Consider the following 16,622-nt stretch of genomic DNA (forward strand, 5'->3'; position numbering starts at 1 on the left):
TCATGGAGACTCATTGCTTGCAACATGCGTGAGCTCCAGTAGAGCAGACTTGAGGCAGTGTTAGTGCCTCCATCATCCTCCCCTACCCCAAACAGATCCTGCCCGCACAGATATTCAATAAACACTCAAAGGAATCAGTCACCGTCAAGGATCATAAAGCTTGTTTTCCTTCATTTCTACTCTATTTCTGGGTAAAGTGTCTATTACTGGGAGGGCCAGGTTTCAGTTTTAACTTAACAATTCAAAGAAGACAGAATCTGAGATATTGGACAGAGATGTTTGCGTTTAATCTTTAGCTTTTAAGAATGCTGTCCCTCAGGGTGGTGGTGGTGCACTCCTTTGATCCTAGCACTTGGGAGGCAGAGACAGATGGATCTCTTTGAGTTCGAAGACAGCCTGGTCTACAGAATGAGTTCCAGGATAGCCAAAGGCACACAAAGAGATCCTGTCTTAAACAAACGAACAAACAAACAAACAAACAAACAACAAGAATCAACCCGCTCCCTTCTTCCAAGAAAGCATGCTGTCCCTTACTGGTGGCAAACATGGAAGATAGGGTTCAGACACAAGCAATCAACCTGGCCCTAGCACACATCTTCAACCCCTTTCTGTTTTCCTGGCTTTGAGTTTTACCTTATCCGAACTTAGAATTTAGTCATAACCATGGGTGTTACCGCTTAGATGTAATTTTCAACTGTTGAAATTCTAGAAACGCTACCAAATTAGCATTTTATTTCAAACACATCACTTTCAAGACTATGTCATGCTAACCTGATTCTCAAGAATTACAAAGTAAAGATGTTGATATAACACTCATTGCTCCAAAGCCCTGGGGTATGAAATTGTATCTAGAAAACAGTGAGGCAAGGCTCTGAGCTCACAATCTCAAATGGATGCTAAATCATCCCGTGGCACAGTATGTGATTAAAATAGCTTTGGCATCATTCGAAGGAAAATATAAAACAAAAGTCGCAACTAGCAGGTGTGGGGCTTCAAGCATACCATTCAGCAGTCGTAAATTCTAACTCGAGATCATGTCTGAAGAGGCTGTCAGGCCAAGACAGCTCAATTACAGTCTTTACAGAGGTACAGAAGCACTCCTAAAATATCTTCAAAAAAGATAAGTGAACGCCAGGTGTGGTGGCTCACGTGTATAATCCCAGCACTGAAGAGGCTGAGGCAGGGGGATTGCCATAAAGTCAAGACAGCCTTGTCTACATAGTGAGTTCCAGACTAGCATGGGCTATATGTACAGTGAGAGCACTCATCACAAGTACGAATGCTTGTGCGCGTGTGCGCATGCGCGCGCGTGCGCGCGCGCGCGCACACACACACACACACACACACACGCACAGAGAGCTAAATGTAAACATTGCTGATCAAAATTAGTAATCCAATATAAATATTGTTTGGAGAAAAAGAATGAAGGAAAGACAATTTGCTCAAGTGCCTTATCTGTGTCTAGTGTACCATTTTCTTCAGTAGTATAATTGAGAAAGCAGTGACACTGACAAACCATGTGTTCTGAATCTTCATTATTTTGGACATGTTCAGTCACAAATGGCATTAGAACACTGCAAGAGCAAACCTAGTTCAGTGAGAGGCCACAGGACCGGGCGAAGGAGCAGAGGGTCTTGAAGGACGTCGTGGTGCAGAGGGGAGTTGGAGGAATCCACCTGGGCAGTTTGGAAGCACTTGTCATACTGGGGTTAGGGAGCAGAGCTGCACCAGGACTGGAAAGTCCGACTCAAGTTTTAGATTTGGGGTTTAGAGACTGGGAAACTGTTTCTAAAGAAAAAACAAAACAAAACAAAACAAAAAAACAGAAGCTTGCAGTCCGGTTTCATTATCCACGAAGGCCTCAGAGCTGTGAACTTTCCCCCAATTCGGAAACATCTCTGGAAAATTCATTTCATGCCTGTCTCCTCTAGTAAAAGCTTTGACTGAACTGTTACAAAACAGGAGACTTGGCCCAGGGAATGAGACATCACTTGAGAGCCCAGAGCCAGCTGGTATCCTCAGGATAGTGCCTCTGACCTCTTCCTTACCTGAATTCTTGGACGGTGGCCTTTTCTCAGCAGAGGGGATTTTTTTTTTTTGATTGTTCTGGTGCCAGGTGGCTGGGAAGCAGACACAGCACATGTGTCACATTCTTTTACACTAGAAAATATCTCTTAGGCTGAGGTGGAGCTGAAGGTACCCTGACTTGAAGACTCTTCTGTCACCAGCCTCTGGGTGTAGGAGGTCTTGGGAGACTTGTCAAAGATCTCAGAAAACCTCCATTTGGTTCCTTTCCTTTACTTAGGGCCATGTCTCCATCAGTTACCAGGCTGCAGCCAGCTCTTACCAACTGAAGTGATACAACACCGGTCTCTTCAAGGGTAGCTTTCTCTCCAAGAGTGTATTTACAGTTCTGTTCCCTTCCACCATTTCAAAACTATTTCTCCTTCACTCTCTCAGAAAATAATCTGGTTTCTTCATCTTTTGATGTTTGCATTTTTATTAGGAGTTTACTGAGTAAGAATGGTCTAAATCTTGAAATATAGAGATTAAAAAGATATCAACTCTGCCCTGGATGACTTATAAAGAGGGTGAAGGCTAGTCCTCATTGTCAACTCCGCTGGGCTTGGATCACCTCAGGCACGTTCCTGAGGACGTTGCCAGAGAGATTTAACTGACAAGAGAAGCCCCAGCCTGAACTTGTGGGGCACCATCCCAGAAACTGAGGCCCTGACGGATACCAAGAGAAAGTGAGCCGAGGACCCAGCATTCATCTTTCTCTGCTTCCAGAATGTGGATACAAAGTGAGCAGCTACCTCACAGGCCGGCCGCCATACCTCTGGCTACCACGGTAGGCTGGATCTTCAAACGGTGAGACAGAAAACCCTTTCTTCCCCAAATTGCTTTTGTGTCACGGGGGGAATGGAAGGAAACGGATCCAGGATGCAGGAAAACCGAGGTTTACAGGTAAATTCAGTGGAGATGTGGGCAGGGCAAAGTCAGGAGGAGCTATCATTTCCCCTTGGAGGCCTAGCAAAGCTCTGGACCCTCGAGGACATTCAAACATGTTGCTTTAAAAGTGACAGGCAAGCAAGGCGACCCATACAGTTAGCTTGGTTTAATCCCACCATAATGTATGTAAACTCGAAAAAATCACTTTTACCCGTTTGTGGTATGACTATGGTTTGTCAGCTAAAAATAATATTAATGATTTTTTAAAGAACACTGAGGATGAGCTTCCTAAATTACCTCCTCTAGACTCTGGAAATCATCCACACCTATAAACACACATAAACATGGTTTGGCTTTGTTTCGCTTTGCTTTTACCGGGTCCGCTAAGTAGCCTAGTGTAGTTGGAACACGTGATCCTACGGATCGAGTACCTGACCCAGTACTCTGGGGCACACCCAGGTGTGTCTATTCAGGACAGCGTCCATCCTGTCTCAGAAAAGGCAACTTAACCTTACTCGTGAGGAGAGCACTTCATACGCCTCCTAAAAATAGAACTTTCTCTTCCGAGGGCGAATGTGAGCTGATAGAATTAAACAAACAAACAAACAAACAAACAAACAAACAACAGCAAAACAATGAAGAGTTTGAGAAAGAAAAAAAAAAACAACTCTAGCCAGTTTCTTAATGGTCCCAACTGGATTCATTTACGTGTATTTTAGCTTTTTTATTCTCTTAGTTTTTGTTTTGTTGTTGTTATTTATTTATTTATTTATTTATTTATTTATTTATTTATTTATTTATTTATTTGGAGAGTTGTACCTTGCTCTGTCTTGACTGCCTAGGTCATCCTTGGACACTTTTCTACCCTGTGAATCCTGAAGAAGAGGAGTAGGAAGAGGAGGAGGAGGAGGAGGAAGAAGAGGAAGGAGAAAGGGGAGGAGAGGGAGGAGGGGGAGGAGAGGGAGGAGGAGCGGGAGAAGGGGGAAAGGGGGAGAAGGGGAAGAAGGGGGAGAAGGGATAGGGGAGGGGGGAGAAGGAGTAGGGGAGGAGGAGGGAAGGAGGGGAGGAAGCCACCATGTCACTCCTTAAGCCATCGCTTCCACAGTCCTAGGGATCCTCCTGAGACCTCCCAGCACACAGCCTATCTTCCCTCTCCATTCTCCCCCTATCCCTCAACAATTCTTTCTGAATTGACCACTTTCTTAAAGGAGTTTCTCCTTTTCTATTTGCCTTTGGATTCTCCCCACTTATTGGAAACATCTGGGGCCTTTTCTGAGCCTTTATTTTACCCCAGATTTTTGCCTGTACCCCAGTTTTCTCTATCCCCTGCACTCTCCTAACTCAATACCTTAGCTTTGATCACACTGGAAAAAACGAAGCCTTTCGTCTTCATTTTCTCCCTCTACACTGCAGTTTCTTCCTGCAAAATTCCCTCTGAGCCCTCCACTCATCTTTACCACCACGATATACAGTCAGACATCTACTTCTCCTTCCCTTCCCCGCCTCTGTTTCTCTGTCTCTTTCTCTGCCTCGGTCTCCCTCCTGCTCCCTTTCTTTTCTTCAGTTTTTGAGAAAGGATCTACCTGTGTAGCTGAGGCTGGCCCCATCTCACAATCCTGCCTCAGCCTCCTCTGCTGAGATTACAGTATGGCTTTCCCAGCCACCTTGCCTGTCTGGCCCTTTATGCAGTTTGTGGATGAAAATACTGTCTTCCAGTTTTTTTTTTTATGATGCTCCCCCCTCCCATGCTGTTTCATAATCTGTATTGTTTAAAACATCACTTCCTTGTTTAAAAACTGTTCGTGATTTTCCACTGACTGCACCAAAGTCCTTTCTTACATACCATTTGGCAGTTTGTAATTGGCCCTGGATCTATTTTTCCCACCACATTTCTCTCTGACACTGTCCCCACACACCCACAGAGATGACCACATACAATTCTTGGAGGCTGCTCAGTTTCTCTGAGCATGTCACACATGCTTACACTCCCAGGACCCTGCGCTTTCCGTATCTCGTACATTTCTTGATATCCTGTCCATGCTCTAGGCCCAGCTTAAAGGGTTCGACCTCTGCAAAGTTCCACAGATCTCACTTTCTCCCGCCTCTTAAGAAATCAGCCTCTCTCTGTATTCTCAGATTAGAACAGATACCCTAAATCTGATTGGATCAGCCAAGAAGTTCTGATGCCCAGGCTGTCCCTCCTACCCCTTACGTCAGGACATTTCAAAATACATTCTACGTGTTAACACGTTTTCTTTTTCATTTTTGTTGTGCTAAAATTTCCTGTTTAAACCATTTTAAGTGCACAGTGTAGTAGCTTTGAGTACACACATAATAGCACCCCCATATTTAGAATTCTTTATCATGTGAAATTAGATTAAATGATACCCATGAGAACCGACCTCCCTCCTCAGCCCTGTCAGCCAGCATTCTGCTTCTTTTCTCTGTGAATCTGACTGCTAGTCCTGACACAAGTGGAATGACATGATCCCTATCCTTAGGAAGCTAATATCTTCTTAGCCTGATACCTTCGAGATTCAGGAATTCTGTACTGTGTGCACCAAATTTCTTCTTTTACAAGGCTGAATAATACTCTATTGTGTTCATATACCACTATTTGTTCATTCATATACAAATTATTCATATACAAATTACATCCCCATACTAGCTCTTATGAATAAAGTTGCTGGGAGCAGGAGTGTACAGTTATCTTAATTTCTGTAACTTGCTTCTTCGGGAAACACGCCATTTGTACAACTTTATGTGGTACATGTCAACAAGGTCAACAAGGTACATATCAACAAGGTGTGGTAATCAAAACAAGGAAGGCTTTAGTTTTAATTCTTCTAGGTGTAGTATATCCACAAGTGATTCTTGGGTCGCCTGGTCAGTCTGTATTTCACTTTTTTAAGGACCCATCCTAACATTTTCTGCCATGACGCTCTATGTGAGAGACCCAAGCACAGAAATTCCACTTACTCTGTCACTCCATTAGTACATCTTATCAATGTTTTAATAGTAATATTCCCAGTAGGTACAAGGATCCAGTCATTTTAAAAGTGACTTTTCATGTCTTAGTAAAGATAGATTAAATGCCTGCAAAAATGTACAGGGAAATTTATCATTTGCATGATTAATATTAATAGACACAGGTTTTAAGTACTTAGAATTTGATGAGCTTACGTCATAGTATAGTACTATGCTCTATATATGCTCCCTTTTAATCAAATTTGAAGACTTGAAAACATTGTGTGTGTGTGTGTGTGTGTGTGTGTGTGTGTGTGTGTCTGCATGGTGCCATCCATATTCAAGGCAGCTCACTGACCCTTGGGCTAGTCTTCTTTGGAAATGTATGCACAGACACATCTAGAATTGAACCTAACCAATCTCGTAGGAGTCTCTCTATCCAGCTAAATGGACAACTAAGCTCTATGGTTCTAGGCAGTCACAGGAAGGCAGACTCAGCTTCATTAACAGATAGACCGCCAGGATTCCTCGGACTGGACGATGCACCATCTGGAGTAACTATTGTCTGTTCCCCTTCGTTAGTTCCTTTCAGGGTCACTCCGTGTGTGCTGCAGTATAGATGACCTCCCGCTGGATTCAATGGGCTGAAGCCAGCCTGTGTGAGCCTGAGACTCACTTTATCTGGGTTAGCTCAGTTCTGGAAGAAGGAATCGTCTTCTGGATTCACTCTGATGTCTCTGTTCATGTTCCAGAAAAGCCAAGGTTCTTTGGAAGATCAAAGATGATGATGGAAAAGTGATCTTCTTCTGCGTTGGGGGAACCGCACAGGTACGTGAGTTGCAAGCCGGAAATCCTGCCTACTTGTTGAGCCATGACATCAAAATTTTCATCCTTTTTAGTCTGGTCAGGGACCTGCCAGTTCCCCCAAGTCCAACCGTCAAACAACAACTAACATAGACAAGGCTTGAGCTGAGATGAAACACTTTTCAGGGTACTGCCCCAGAATCCAAAGATTAGCTTTGCTGAATAAAAAAAGGATAGCGTGATATTCAAAAGTGATGAACTCCCAGAACTAAACGACTGTGTGTGTGTGTGTGTGTGTGTGTGTGTGTGTGTGTGTGTTTCAAATGGAAAAGATTGTAACAGTTTGTTTTGTCTTGGAAAATCAAAGCTCCTGAGAAATACTGGAACCAAGGTTTTGCTCTCACTAAAGTGGGCTGGAAATTAAAGAGTTATCTTGGAGATCTAAATAAATTGGCACTTCTGATTCCGTTTTCCTTGTGCCACAGGCCACCTGTGCTCTCACCTGATCTTGGGATTGTTCCACCTTAAGAGTTTGTTTGTTCAGTAAGTTTAGCGACAACAGAGCCCGTGGCGGTCCCTCCCACACTGCGCCCTTTACAGGTATGCACACACATCTCTACTCCTTCACCCACACAGCTGGCCTGTCCACAGCCCGTCTTTAAAGGAACTCTGGCTTTTGAGAGCCTGCTTTCTTTTCTTCCTTTTTAAAATCCTGATCTTGGTAAATCCCAAGCTCAAACAAATATGATGTCAGCCAGAGGCACAATGGGTGGTTAGAGATGAGATGTCTTTATATTTTAAGAATAGTGGGAACAGGAGGCCTCTCGGGGCAATATTTAATAATATGAGACCTGTTTGTGATTTGGTCCTTTGCTTAGAAAAACAACTGTCTTCAGAGTTACTCTCAAACCTTCCCAGCAGGGCATGGCCTAGTTGGAGAGAGGATACAAGCTCCAGGTAACATGTAAGACTCTTCTGACCTTTGGGCCCATGCTAAGGCTGTTCTAAGATAAACTACATCTTCAATAGTTACTTCACTCACAGAGAAATGTCTGAGTAAGTCAGTGAATGTAGGAGGCTTTTCTTTCTTCTTTCCTCTTCCTCCTTATTTCCCTCCATCCCTCTCCCTCCCTCCCCTCTTTTCTTCCTTGCTTTCTTCATTTCTTTCCTTTTGAAATAGGTTCTCATGTAACCCAGGATAGCCTCAAACTGGCTATGTAGCATAGAATGATCTGGAACTCCTGACTCTCCTGCTTCTTCACTCCCAGGGCTGGTAGTGCCAGCACAGTGGAGATCGTCAGAAATGTTGACCCTCAGGCTTTATCGCAGACTCGCTGAATTAGAATCTGGGGATCATGGAGCAGCAGATGCTGAGCATAGAGTGAATTCTCCCCAGGTCGTGCTAAGGGCAGGGTCAAGTTTGAAGTACTTTTGAGTTTATCCAATTCACTGTGCAAAAGGCCACCTGGTGTCCGAATGGGTCAATGACGTGGCCATGCTTGCTGTTGAGTTAGAGAAGGCACGGGAACTATATTCCTAGCATTTTTATTATGCTTAAGAAAACACAGGAATGCAAATCCAAACTCGCCTTATCATCCCAAACTCATAAAATCAGTTGTGAGCTCTGTAAAGGCACATAGTATAACCTTGTGCAGATGAATTTTTGTTGTTGTCCTTATGATAAGGAACTTGACACCGTATTCTTTCCCTTCTTTCAGTTATGAGTTAGAAACACAATTAAAAGCTAGGAAAGTTTGTCTTACAGTCAAAGGACAGACATAAAACTCTACAGAAGAACCTTGTTTTCTTAAACGACAAAGACTGTCATTACACTTTCTTTATACCTAGCCTACTTCTTAGTCTAAGGTAGATGTTCAGTAATAAAGAAATATTTGTTCGAGTAAATATTCATTATGGCAGAGAGAGAGAGAGAGAGAGAGAGAGCGAGCATAAACGCAATACAGAGAAAACGATTGAAAAAGAGTGAGCCTCGCATATCTTCGAGTTCCATATCCATGGATTCAGCCATGCACCAGTGACAAATACTTTTACTTGCATTTGTACTTGCTAGGATTTTTCTCTCCCTTGGTGACGAAACTATAGGCTAGATTAGACCCGATTAAAAGTAGATAAAGGTGAGTTTATTAGGAGGCAGCCCTCAGTTGGATTCACTGATCTCACAGGTGGAGGTCAGTGACATCAGGAATCCAGGTTAAAGCAAAGGGGTTCTATGGGTCCTGGGCACCAGAGCGATGTGTCAGCTGGGAGCTGGGATTGTGTCCATGCATAGTCAAAACCTGAGCCCCTTTGCGAGCACTCTTGGGTGGATTGCTGGAAATGCAGAGAGTAAGGACAGGCTAGCTAGGAGATTTTCCCAAGCGGGCAGGGGACTTTCTCTGTGTGGGCAGAGTTGGAGAGGGGGAGGAGGGCAGAAGGGGTTCCCCAGCTTGTGCAGGGAATGAGCAGGGGTTCCAGCCTAACTACTGAAAATATACAGACTTTTTCTTGTCACCATCCCCCACACAGTACTCTATGTCATCTATTTGTGTGGCAAATTGTCATCTAACATACTAAAAATCATCTCAAGATATATAGGAGGATTGCAGAGGACAGGTTCAAACACCGTTCCGTTTTAATAATGGCTCTGAGCCCCTGGGGTGTGGGAAATTCTCAAGGGGCCCTGGGATCAAACATTCATGATTAATGAGGGTTAAGCTATACACAGAGGAGACATCAGGTGCTAAGTAGAAGGAAATCGCAGAGGGAAAGGAGCTAAAAGGTGATACTTTGAGAAGCGAAAAACTAAATCAGTTTAGGAGTAAGACCCACGCATGACCTTCAGTTTCAACGATGTACCGAGTAGGAAACAGAACATTTCTTCTTTCAAAATTATCTACCAAAATCCTTGTCTCCAAATGCTGGCCGAGTGTCATGGACTGGAAAACGGATTTTCTCCTGGGCTCGGCTATTTGAACACTTGGTCACCAGTAGGCAGTTGCTGTTTTGGGAGGTTGTAGAACCTTTAAGAGGCGGAGCTTCAGTAAAGAGGATGGGCCTAGAAGTTTGTTAGCCCTAATGTCCTGTCCTGTACTCCCTCCACTTTCGACTGCAGACACAGTATGACCAGCTGCGGTCTTCTGCAACTATGTCTTCCCCAACAGGATAGATTGAATTCTCTCTTAAACTGTAAACTCGTCCTCCATGAAATTGTTTCGTGTCAGATATTAGGCTCGGGGCTTAGAAAATGAATCGATGTACTCCTAAGTTGAAAGAATTCCTTTTGGGGAGTAGAACTGCGTGGATGTCGTGAGTTGCTTGTGAGGGGGTGCATGTGAGGAACGAGGCAGGTTATTGGTCAAGAGAAGAGAGAAGAAGGGCAGTTTGAGTTTGCAGAGAGTAATTCCTCAGAGTTGCAGCTTGCAACAGCTGCTCATGGGGTTGGAAACGTGGCTCAGTGGAGCAAGGCAGGTGAATTCTCACTACAGACCACAATCTACTGTTCGCTTCACAGTTAGTACCCTGGCTCATGCTTGATTTCATGTCTAAAATAGGAATATACCCTAGCATCCTATGGTGCTCAGTAACTAAAAAGAGTGCTCTCGAGAACTTTAAATGCAAATTCTTTCTGCCTGCTTTTGTATAGCAGTTAAAGGGCAGTTATAGGTCGGTTGGCATAAGGAACAAACATGATGGGGAGAAAACGCTGGGAAGAGACTTCTCCCTACTTCCACGGAGGTATCTGCTTGTTCAAGAGAAGATATAAGAAAACTTAAACACAGCACACAGAAAGGGACTTGGCTGTGGATCTTCAGAGGGATAAGAGTGATTCATTTCCAGTCACAATAGTGCCCCCTCCCCCCAAATTAATATTTATATTCAGAAATGCCTGATCCTGCATGCTACCTAGCTAGGGTTGGACACTCATTTTATCATCTCTGGTCATAAATAAGAAAAGAACGAGGAAAGGCAATGCACACATCTATCCCTGCTTTCTGAACCTCGTTGCTGTTATCTACCTGCAGAATGTGGTCTTTGATAATGTGGATGGCGAGATATTTGGTGCCCAGATGTGGGAACAGAATTCATCTCACCGTCAGTTCCAGATTTTCCTAGGTTTGTTTGAGCTTGCCCATCAGTGGACAGGGCAACTCAGAAACAACCATTCACTACCCACCCCAACCAGAAAACAAATTGAGAGCTTACATTTTCTGCATAAAATAAATAAATAAATTACAAAGAAAGCAACTTGAATAGTTAAAAAAAAAAACCCCATGAAAATGTGTTCTTTCTGTACATGTACACAGACACAAGTAGAGCCCATGTGTGTTTCTCTGGTCTCTATGAGGAAACCCCTCCTTGTCTTCCCTTTAGGGCTGTGCATCTCTGATCAGTTCCGTTGATGATTTCAGTGGTCACCAACCCACTAACCATTGTCACGGCTAATCTCGATGGTCTATTTGATGGAATGGGTGTGTCTGTGAAGGTGTTTCTGGAGAATTCTGAGGAAGGACAACTCATCTTGATTGTGGGCTGCACCACCCCATGCGCTGGTGTGCTAGATAGAATGAAAAGGGAAGGGCTGGAGAGATGGTTCAGAGGTCAAGTGTGTATGTATCGTTCTACGGCATTTTTCCTAGTTCAGTTCCCCACACCCAAAAAAAGCAGTTCAGAGCCACCTGCAACTCCAGGTCCGTGATATCTCAGAACCTCTTCTGGACTCCACTGTCCTTACCCATCTCACATATGCACGGACTTACACACACCTACACACATAGACCTAATGAAAACAAATGCAATAAACATTTCTTCTTCAAGGAAGAAGGAGAAGCACCAACAAAGCATGAACATTAGAATCTACCTCTCTGCTTTCTGATTTCAGACAGACAATGGGACCGGTTTTCTCAAACTCCTAATACCACAGCTAGAACCCCTTATATGTTTTTTTTAAAAAGATTTATTTATCTTTATTCTATGTATGCGAGCATTTTGCCTGTGCACTACGTGAGTGCCTGGTGCCAGTAGGAAGCCAGAGGAAGATATGAAATCCTCTGACATTAGTTACAGATGGCTCATGTGTACCATGTGGGCTCTAGGAACCAAACTCTGGTCCTCTGCAAGAACAAGCAGTGCTTTTAACTGCTGAGCCATCTTCCCAGCCCCTCCTTGCCTCAGGCCTCCTTTTTCCAAAAGACTTAAACCCTCTGCAATGAACTGGGACAAACCTTTCTTTCCTTCCTTGAGTTTATTTCGTCAGGCACATTGTCAGAGGCACTTGAGTACTTAGTGACTCCCCATGCACATGTCATGGAGCAATGGGTATAGGCTTAGATTTTTCTCTAAACCTACTTTATTTAGCATTCTAGAATACTTCAAGCTCCCTTCTAGCCCACTGACCAGAGGTAGAGGAAAAAGAAAGTTTATAGGAATAGGGGTTTGTAGGCCTGTTTAGAAGTAGTTCTTTGGGGGGCAATTTCACATTTCTTTGTCAGAATATCAGCAGTCCAGTTCAATAGAAGTGGTTTGATCCAGCACCACCCTCCTCCCCTCCAAGTTCCAACCAATAAATCAACTGGCATACCATGAGAGGTTCTTTGGGGCATTTATATGAAGCGAAGACCAGCCAAATGTTGCAAGGCATCGCAATGCAAGAGAGTCCTTTCACTATCTGTGGGGGTCTACTTATAATTTTCCGTAGCATCGCATGCTCTCTCACGTGTCTGCTTTACCAAAAACATCCTCTCACAAGACAGCTTCCAGAGAAAGGTCATGTGATACAACTGAGTTTCCAAAGAAACCAGAAATTTCCACTTCAAACTGGGGTGCATTTTTCCTTTGGACAACCTTGACTGCTATTGAATCAATGAAATTCATAGAAATCTTAAATCAACTCAGTTAAATGAATACGTGTTCTCTGGGATTCCATATTGCTATTGTCTTATCCATAAAATATTGGACTTGCAACATTTTCTATTAAATTATTATATTATATTCTAAAAATCTGCTTAAAGGATGAGGCAAGGCTTACTATGTGACAGTGAAGATACTATTACCCAGAGATAGGCTTAGGCCAATGTTGGGAGAATCCTTTCTGAGGGGATGCATGCAGATCCTCAAGAGTACTGTGTTCTAGAGCTTAGACGGTGGCTGGAGATGACCCCTTAGTATCGTCATCCCTCCTGGCCTTTGTGCTCCTTTTCCATTTGAAGTAAATACGGGATTGCTCTTACCAGGGTGTGTCATTTGGTTTCTGGAATATTCTGTGTGTCTCTTATACTTATGAACAGATCTTGGCAGAATACAGAAGACAAAGGCAACATTTCAGTCCCTAAGTACCCGTGTACACACGGAAACTGAAGAAATAAACGTGTTTGTGAACTATGAACCACATGACTTTATGCAAACACATTCCTCCTCTCTGAGATCACGTTCTCTTTACCCAGAAGAGAGTTAGGAGGACTGCTGTTTGCTGAGCACCCACCACATGCCCAGCACCTTACAGACATCCTTTCTCCCACTCTTTATACTCTTTACAACTAAGGCATGCAGTTATTACTATTATACCTATTTCCAGGTGAAGAAAATAAAGTCACAAAGATAAAAAATTAAAACAAAATCTTAACAGCCAGCTACTAGCAGAGGGGTTCAAATTAGTGTTCAGTGAAAAACCAGAGAATCTTCTATCATAGGGTGTGGCACTGTTTGCTGACTATATACTTTGGATTTTTTTTTTTCTGAGACAAAGCTTAGGCTAACTTTAAATTTCTGATCTTTCTGTCTCCACATCCTCAGTATTAAGATTATAGGCAGGTACCACTATGACTGGCTTATATGAAACTGGGGATCAAGCCCAAGACTTCCTTCATACTAGATAAGAATGTTGTCAGTTGAGCTACACCCCCAGTCTATCCATTTGTAATTCTAATGTATCTTCCCTCATTACTGATTGTGGATAAATAAATAAACAAACAAACAAATAAACCATCCCACCTCTACACACCTACTTCTGTCTCTTTTTCACACTATGCCCATACCGTAGTGGTATAGAGCACAAATGTTAGCATGAGACGATCCCTCAGTGTCAATCTTGGTGTCCTTGTGACACTGTCTACTGAGTTTCACAGTTCAGACTTTGTACTGCAAGCAAGGTACACAGCCACTCAACTTCTATAAAAACACCCACGTGGCATAGAGGTAGCTTACAAATGGTGTATGGAGGAGACTCACTCTGATTTATGAAGTAAGTGTTGCCCGGGTCCCGAGTAAAAATGGAAGCCAGAAAAGGTCTTTAAATTCTAATCTTGTCCTTTGACATTAGCATAAAATTTATGACACTGTCTAGATTTAAAATAACAATAGAAGCAAAATAGTGTCTGGACCGTTTTAAAGATTTAGATATTAACCCTGTCTTCAATTAAGGCACATCAAACACTTCAGTAATGTTGCTCGTGCACATGCCCTAATTGGAGCAGTGCTAAGGAGATTCAGTTCATTCCCAGAAGTGCCTTCATCTATTCAGCTGTGGTGACAGGAATCATAAGCCTGCAGATCTACAGGTCTACAACAGATTCAACTTCCTAAAGATCAGCGCAGAGTTTTATTCATAAAACAAAAAGAGAGTGAGTTTGTGCCTGTTGTAGTGGAAAAATGGTAATTATTATACACACCCAACGTCATAGCAACATTATTGACCATGGGAAAAGGTGGGTGCAACTGCGTGTCCATTAAGAGGGGAGTGGTTAACAGGCAGTGCTGTGTCTAACTGGAGTATTATTTAACTTTGAAGGAGGGACATACCAATATGCATGAACCTTAGTATGTTAAGTGAAACAAACCAGCCACACAAACCACAACTACTGGATGACTCCCCATATAAGATAAGAACGCTAGTCAAAGTCACAGAATGGTGACTGTCAAGGACAGGAAAGGAGAAATGAGTCACTACTTAACAGGTGTAGAGTTTCAGTTCTGCAGGATAAAATGTTGTGGGGATCAGTTACAGAGCAATGCAACAGAATTTTTAGCTATTGAGTTTTACATTAAACATGCTAAGATGGTAAAGTTTATGTTATGTGTATTGTACTTTAACTAGAAAATAAATACATACAGATGTCCACCAAACCAACCATGGCTACCGGGGGAGCCTCCAGTTAGCAGGGGATGGGGGTGATCTGTTGTTTTACTCGGAGGCTAGACTGCAGCGCCACTGTGTTCCTTGTGTGAAATCTCACTGTTGTCAGCAGCTCACTGTTGTTTGCACTCAGTGACATCACTAGAGCCCTTGGTGACATTGCAATGCTTATCCTTGTCCTTTCCTGGCGTATGTCCATCACATCTGCAAATTAACTGGACCAATTTCTTCAGCAGAAAATGTTCAGGTCTCTTCATTAATAGGGCTCCCATCCATCTCTGGTTTCAACCCTTCAGGTTAAAATTACTGCCTGTTAATCCCCTTAAAAAAAGGGTGTTTGGATTTCACAAGTGTGTGGATTGACTATCCTTTATTTGCCTGGCTTTGGAGGACTGAAGACAAACATTATGTGCTTCAAAACAATTGAGAGCTGCCTCCATGTCCGGCATATCCGTTAACCAACAATTAGCCCCTCAAATAGTCACGCAGTATTTGTTTCCCTTTACCTAGACACTAGCCTACATTCCTTACTCTTCCGTCTATGACTTCCTCCACACCGCTTTTCATACATATACGTGTTGAAGTGTGTGTGGTAAGTGCACACATTTGGTACATATACTATGTGTTACATCAATTTGTAATTTGAGATAATAGCAACGTGGGCAGCCATGAGAGAGTACACATTTTGTCTCCTTTAAGAATGGCATCTCCTTATTACATACTCTCCCCAAACACAACTCTCAATAGCTCATCATTGGCTCCACAGAAATCAACCTGCAACTTGACAGTTCTCACTTTGAGTGTCTCATAAAAAGCAAAAGTCAACTCTGGAGACCAAGTATTACCCATTCGTGGAATGAGGCCAAGTGACCTCTGACCAGACTGTCACTGGGGAGTTTTGGCTACATCTGTGATTCCCATCAGCACCCACTGTCTTCCATGAAGGGCCAGGGACAGCTTTTGGCTAAATCGAGGAAGTGGTGTTCAAAGGACTTAGAGATGAAAAGGGCTTCAGAATCAAAAGGCTCCATGCAGTGGCGGATTCTTTTATACAGTGCTATGAAATGACCTGCCCTTGGCCTTTTAAAGTGTTACTTCCAACCTGTCAAGATCCTGAAGAGGAGTCACAGCAGGTGAGACATCAGCTGTGATAAAAACCAAACCATTTTAGAGCCCAGACTGGCAGTTACATTAGGACCCTGGCAAGGAGTCTTCTCTGAAGGTTCTCGGAACTGGTGAAACCGGAAGTGCCTTCACTGGGAGCTGTGTGTAACAGGAAAGCAGGGGCAGCTACGTAACGCTTAACATATAAAAGATGCCAATTGGTAGAGAAAGAGTGGAAGCCGTTCTTCACTTGGGCTTCATGTCACCAAGAGCACGCTTAGGGAAAGCCTGTCATTTACACAGTGCATGGCAGGTGGTAGGTAAGCGTCCCATAGAGTCACGTGCTTCCTGGCTAAGGTTGTGAAGCCCTTCCGGATCTACAGACTTCTGCTTTTCCCTCAGCTCTCTGCTAATCTCCTTTGTTGGGGCATCTTTTCTTTGTCAATAAACTTATCTCTATCTCTATATTTACATTTATTTCTCTTTCTTTCTTCCTTTCTTTCTTTCTTTCTTTCTTTCTTTCTTTCTTTCTCTCTTTCTCTCTTTTTCTTTCTTTCACTTCATTCTTTCTTTCTGCCTTTCTTTCTTTCTGCCTTTCTTTCTTTCTTTCTGCCTTTCTTTCTTTCTTTCTTTCTTTCTTTCTTTCTTTCTTTCTTTCTTTCTTTCT

At 43.0% G+C, this 16,622-nt stretch overlaps 1 long non-coding RNA gene across 9 annotated transcripts in view; it reads right to left on the minus strand.

Annotated features, from left to right (window-relative positions):
• LOC148000072 (uncharacterized) overlaps nt 1-16,622 on the minus strand; it is a 91,940-nt gene that overhangs the window by 20,842 nt on the left and 54,476 nt on the right. Inside the window, exon 6 of one of the 9 annotated variants that reach the window (XR_015641220.1) lies at nt 5,941-6,941. The exons of the other annotated variants lie outside the window; for them this stretch is intronic. This is a non-coding gene — a long non-coding RNA (uncharacterized LOC148000072). Of the gene's footprint in view, nt 1-5,940; nt 6,942-16,622 lie in introns of those variants that run through there. 9 annotated transcript variants of the gene reach the window in all.

Source organism: Rattus norvegicus, chromosome 17 (assembly GCF_021556685.1).
Source record: "Rattus norvegicus strain SHRSP/BbbUtx chromosome 17, alternate assembly SHRSP_T2T, whole genome shotgun sequence".
In the NCBI taxonomy this organism is placed as follows: Eukaryota; Metazoa; Chordata; class Mammalia; order Rodentia; family Muridae; genus Rattus; species Rattus norvegicus.